Source organism: Macaca fascicularis, chromosome 9, assembly GCF_037993035.2.
Source record: "Macaca fascicularis isolate 582-1 chromosome 9, T2T-MFA8v1.1".
NCBI classification, from domain to species: Eukaryota; Metazoa; Chordata; class Mammalia; order Primates; family Cercopithecidae; genus Macaca; species Macaca fascicularis.
Genome location: NC_088383.1, coordinates 18,402,421 through 18,408,420, shown reverse-complemented (window position 1 = coordinate 18,408,420; position 6,000 = coordinate 18,402,421).

Here is a 6,000-nt window from a genome sequence, read left to right as displayed (position 1 = left end):
TCTGGTTTCTTTTAGTGCAAAATAGTACTTATATTCCACAACGTAGACACCAGGGGTACTCACCACTACTTGGCTTATTATTATTAAGTTCTTTTTTTTTTTTCTTTAGACAGAGTCTTACCCTGTAATCCAGGCTGGAGTGCAATGGTGTGATCTCGGCTCCCTGCAACCTCCGCCTCCCAGGTTCAAGCGATTCTCCTGCCTCAGCCTCCTGAGTAGCTGGTATTACAGGTGTGTGCCACCACAACCAGCTAATTTTTGTAATTTTAGTAGAGGTGGGGTTTCACTATGTTGGCCAGGCTGGTCTCGAACTCCTGACCTCAGATGATCCGCCCACCTCAGCCTCCTAAAGTACTGGGATTACAGGTGTGAGCCCCCGCGCCCGGCCTAGTAAGCACTTTTAAAGAGCAGAACTGACATCTATATGTGTGTATATATTTTAAAATTACATTATTAGTTCATATTTACATTTCCAATTGAAATTTTAGATTATAACGTTTTAATGTATTTCTTTGATTCTATTCTTTTTTTTCTCATCCCAAAAATCCTGGTTCCTAATAGCATGCACATAATTATTTACTTGATTTCTCTTATATAGTATGTAACAGCTTGGCCAGGCATAATGGCTCATTCCTGTAATCACAGCACTTTAGGAGGCCAAGGCAGGAGGATCACTTGAGCCCAGGAATTCGAGACCAGACTGGGCAACATAGCAAGACCCCATTTCTATTTTAACAAAGTAATGGTTTCAGAATAGCAGTGCCAATAGTATTAGTAGAAATCTGAATGCTAGAAGAAAACAGTTTAAGACTTTCTGCTTGCTTGATTTTATGGTACATACCACTAGGGATATATCCTCAGATTATTGTATTTTAAAGTTACTTAAAACACTTCCTCTGTCTGTGCTTATGCCACCAACTCGTGGAACAGTTAGGTTTATTCATTTCATTTTGCCTTGCTTTATAAAGATTGCTTTTTAGAACAATTGTGTTATAATTGTTTATAGTAGTATCGTATCATATAACAACCACATTCTATAGGGTCACCCTTGTATCCATCAGGTATTGATTGTTATACATGTAAATATATATATTCAACGCCCACCTTATCCTTAAGCCAATTCCTCTTCAGTCATTTGTTTGTCTTTTTCTAGTAGGTTCCTTAGTAAGGGCACAGAGAACAGTACTCCATGAGTTCTTGCTTATTCATAACAGTTTGTGCATGGCTTTAAACTTGACTGGATGTAAAATTCTTGCCTACATTTTTTCTTTTTTTTTTTTTTTGAAATGGAGTTTTGCTCTTGTCACCCTGGCTGGAGTGCAGTGGCGTGATCTCAGCTCTCTGCAACCTCTGCCTCCTGGGTTCAAGCGATTCTCCTGCCTCGGTCTTCCAAGTAGCTGGGGTTACAGGTGCACGCCACTGTGCCTGGCTAATTTTTTGTATTTTTAGCAGAGACCGGGTTTCACCATGTTAGCCAGGCTGGTCTCAAACTCCTGACCTCAGGTGATCTGCCCGCCGTGGCCTCCCAAAGTGCTGGGATTACAGGTGCGAGCCACCGCGCCTGGCCTCGACTACATTTTCTTACTGTTTGTAATATACTTTATTCCACTGCTCTACGGTATAAAATGTTGCTATTGAGAAATCTGTCAGTCTTAGTTTCTTTCCCTAATGAGTGGCTTGGTCGTTTTACTTTGATGTCTAAAGATTTCGTTTGGTTTTTTCCTTTTCTTTCAGTTCAATACATTTACTTACAAAGAAAGTCTCATTTTGGCCACTATCAATGGATTTTCCGAGGTACCTCGTGTGCCCGTTAAAGATGTGGATTCAGACCTACTTGATATCAGGAACGTTTTTCTGAAATATAGTTCCAGTTGTATTCACTCCCCTTGCTTTGGCTTTCTTCTTTTGAGACTCTTATTACATGTATGCTAATATATAAGTAATAATCTATTACTCCCTCTCCAAACCATTTTCAAAATTTTTTAAAATATGTTTTTATTTTTATAGAGATAGAATCTTGCTATGTTGCCCAGGCTGGTGTTGAACTGCTGGCCTCAACCAATCCTCCTGCCTTGGCCTCCCAAAGTGCTGGGATTACAGGTGTGAGGCACCACACCTAGCTTCTCCAACCCTTATCTTTTTTAAAATTTTGTTTTAATTTCTTATTTTCCTCTCATTCTATTTTCTCTTTTTTTCTTATGATGTTTATTTGTCCTTAAGCTCATCCTACTTTGGTCTTCATTTCTGAAATTATTTTTTTCTTTTACTCCTAGTTCTTTTTAAAATTCTCTTAGCTCACATTTCAAACTTTTCTTTTGTCCAATCATCTCGTTTTCTTTTTTCTTTTTTTTTCCTCTTTTTACATTTTTTTAGAGACAGGGTCTCACTCTGTCACTCAGTCTGGAGTGCAGTGGTGCAATCATAGCTCATTACAGCCTTGACGTCCTGGACTCCAGCAATGCTCCCACTTCAGCCTCCTAAGTAGCCAGGACTACAGTAGCACACCATCATGCCTGGCTAATTTTATTTTTTATTTTTTGTAGAGACAGGGTCTTACTATGTTACCCAGGCTGGTTTTGTACTTTTAGTCTCAAGCAATCCTCCTGCCTCAGCCTCCCTAAATGCTAAGATTACAGGCTCATTTTCTAATTCTGATTTATGGCATTCTTCCATAGCTACAACCATTTTCTGAAATTCTCTAAGCTCATTTGGAAATATTAGGCTAATATTTTTATTATTGTAAGACATGGATTCATTATCTACAGAAATAATATTTTCTGTCCACTTAATTTTTTTTTTAATTACATCATATGGGATATTCAAGCACAATTACGCTTTAACTCATGGCTCTCCTATCCTCTCAGAGAGGAGGATGCCTGGAATATCTTCCCTAGGGCCAGTGTTCGAGGGCTTCATTTTCTGTTGTTACTGTGCTGCATTGAGATCTATGAACTTAGAGCCAAACACGGACTTAGACCTGAACACACCACATTCTGAGATGTGTTCCCTTTCCAGCTCGGTGTGACTCTCCTCTTTCCTAAGTTTTGGTGCCCCGGTTCTGTTCTGTTTCCATTTAATGCCTGGCAGTCTCTCCTCAGTATGGGGATTTGTCCTACTTTATGAAAGTAGGGTTGAGCATTTCACTGCATAAATATTAACCATTTTCTCTTCCTTGTGAAGTTCAACTTCTAGAATTACAAAGACTTTTTTTTTTTATTTTGAGATAGAGTCTCACTCTATCGCCCAGGCTGGAGTGCAGTGGTGTGATCTTAGCTCACTGCAAACTCTGCCTCCTGGGTTCAAGCAATTCTTCTGCCTCAGCCTCCCGAGTAGCTGTGATTACAGGTGCGTGCCACCATGCCTGGCTAATTTTTGTATTTTTAGTAGAGGCGGGGTTTCACCATGTTGGCCAGGCTGGTCTCAAACTCCTGACCTCGTGATCCGCCCGCCTCGGCCTCCCAAAGTGCTGGGATTACAGGCGTGAGCCACCGAGCCCGGCCAAGACTTCTCTCTTTTTAAACACATTTTGATCTGAGCAATCACGGAGTTTGCAGATCTGGAGCCTGCAAAGGCACCCCCGTCCCCACCAAGAGTTTTGGCTGCTTTTGTCAGATTGACCTGATGGACTGAGAGTGGATTCATCCCCTGGGGAATGGGTGGCTTCCACACTGAGAGTGGACTCTTCTCTTTGGAAATGGACGCTCTCCATGCCGAGAGTGGAGTTTTCCTTTTGGGAACGGGTACCTTCCATGCTGAGAGTTTCCTCTTCCCCTTGGAAATGGTATTTTTCCATGCCGAGGGTGACTCTTCCCTTTGGGAGTGGGTAGCTTCCATAGACTTTCCCTTCTGGGAGCGGGTGCCTGTTGCCAATTTGCTTTCTAGGCTCTTTTTTGGAAGTCGTCTTTCTTTCTTCTGTTTCTTCCTACAGCCGTTACCATATATATCTTACTGCCGTTAGTGGTTTGACCCCTCCTCCTCATGGGAATATCTTACCACTTTTGTTGTAGATGTCCACGAGATTTTGCTTTGCTGTATCAGTGGTTCTGTCTATTTTTGTAAGGGGATTGGGGGAGATTAAAACTTTTTAGCTGCTGCTGCTATTTATTTGCCTATGGGTAATTTTGGAGCAAATGTGGCGCTGTGGACATTCTGAAGCATGTTGAACCCAAGGTGATGTTTTATATGTTTTCTTTATAATAATATTATCCTTTCCCTCTCCTGAAACCTTTCAGATAATAAACACAATACTGATGGAAAATACAATCAAAATCATTGCACAGGACCTGTAAAATCTCAAAGATCCCAGGAGAGAATGCTGTTTTGTCTATGTTTGTAACATTATGGAATAAATCATTCCAATCCCCTTCAAAATAAATACTGAGAATTATGAGCCTTTTTTTCCCTATGATAAGCCTCTTAGAAAGTCAGGCTTAAAGAATGTATGAATAATAAACCAAGAAACACAAACTGGATGAATGAAAATGAAATCAATTTCTAGACTTTCAAGACCTGCCTATTATTAGTCTGTTACTATATAATATGCAGCTGCCAACATCTTACATCACTTATTTTCTATTCAAAATGATTAATAACAACCTGTAATTTCTTATCACATGGTATGACAATCAACTTATATAATTGTTTCTGTGCTGTTGTTGTTTTTGTCTGAAAAGGATTTGATTCTTTCCATGGAGTAACTAAGTACAGTATGTAACATACAAAATCGTTTCAGGGCCAGGCGCGGTGGCTCACACCTGTAATCCTAGAACTTTGGGAAGTCGAGGCAGGCAGTTTGCCTGAGCTCAGGAGTTCTAGACCAGCCTGAGCAACATGGTTAAACCCCGTCTCTACTAAAATCCAAAAATTTAGCTGGGTGTGGCGATGTGCGCCTGTAGTCCCAGCTACACGGGAGGCTGAGGCAGGAGAATTGCTTGAACCTGGGAGGCGGAGGTTGCAGTGAGCCAAGATCACAGCACTGCACTCCAGCCTGGGTGACAGAGCAAGACTCTGTCTCTAAAAAAAAAAAAAAAAAAAAAAAATCATTTCAGTTAGCAACTTCTATTGTGTATACAGCTACTACCTTAATTAATATGCCCAATCTCTGGGAAATGACTCTGCCAACCACTCAGTTGCCCAAGCTGGAAACTCAGGTATCACATTTGACTCCTTCTTCCACCTCACCCCTCCTTTAAATGAGCTATCACATCCTGATTACTTCATCTACAGCTGTCTCTACTTTTCTCTTCTCCCTGCTACCACTTAGCGCCTGGCCAGTCTCTCTTGCCTGGGTCACTGTAATATGCACTTTCTCTCTCCTCCTGTACCATCTCCAAATTTTGATTTTCTATTTATTTATTTATTTACTTGTGGGACAGGGTTTTGCTCTGTCACTCAGGCTCGAATGCAGGCATGATCACGGCTCATTATAGCTTTGACCTCTTGGGCTCAAGCGATTCTCTCATCTCAGCCTCCTGAGTAGCTGAGACTACAGGCATGCACCACCATTCCCAGTTAATTTTTATTAGGAGGAGGTTTAGGAGGAGGATTAGGTTAGGAGTTCGAGATGAGCCTGGTCAACATGATGAAACCCTGTCTCTACTAAAAATACAAAATAATTAACTGGGCGTGGTGGCATGCGCCTATAGTTCCAGCTCCTCGGGAGACTCAGGCAGGAGAATCTCTTGAACCCAGGAGGTGGAGGTTGCAGTGAACCAAGATGACGTCATAGCACTTCAGCCTGGGCCACAGAGCATGACTCCATCTCAAACAAAACAAAACAAAACAAAACAAGCCCTCTTGCTGTAGGTTCTCCATGTTCTTTGTATTTTCTCCGTAACACTTATCATCTTGACTGTTTCATGTACATTTCTCTCACTGGACGGTGAGCTTCATGAGGGCAGGGACTGACTGTCTTGCTTACTACTCACTCCCTAAAAACTGAACCCCATGCCTGATACTCGGTAGGTATTCAACCAATATTTCTTAAAGTGCTTGGACTGC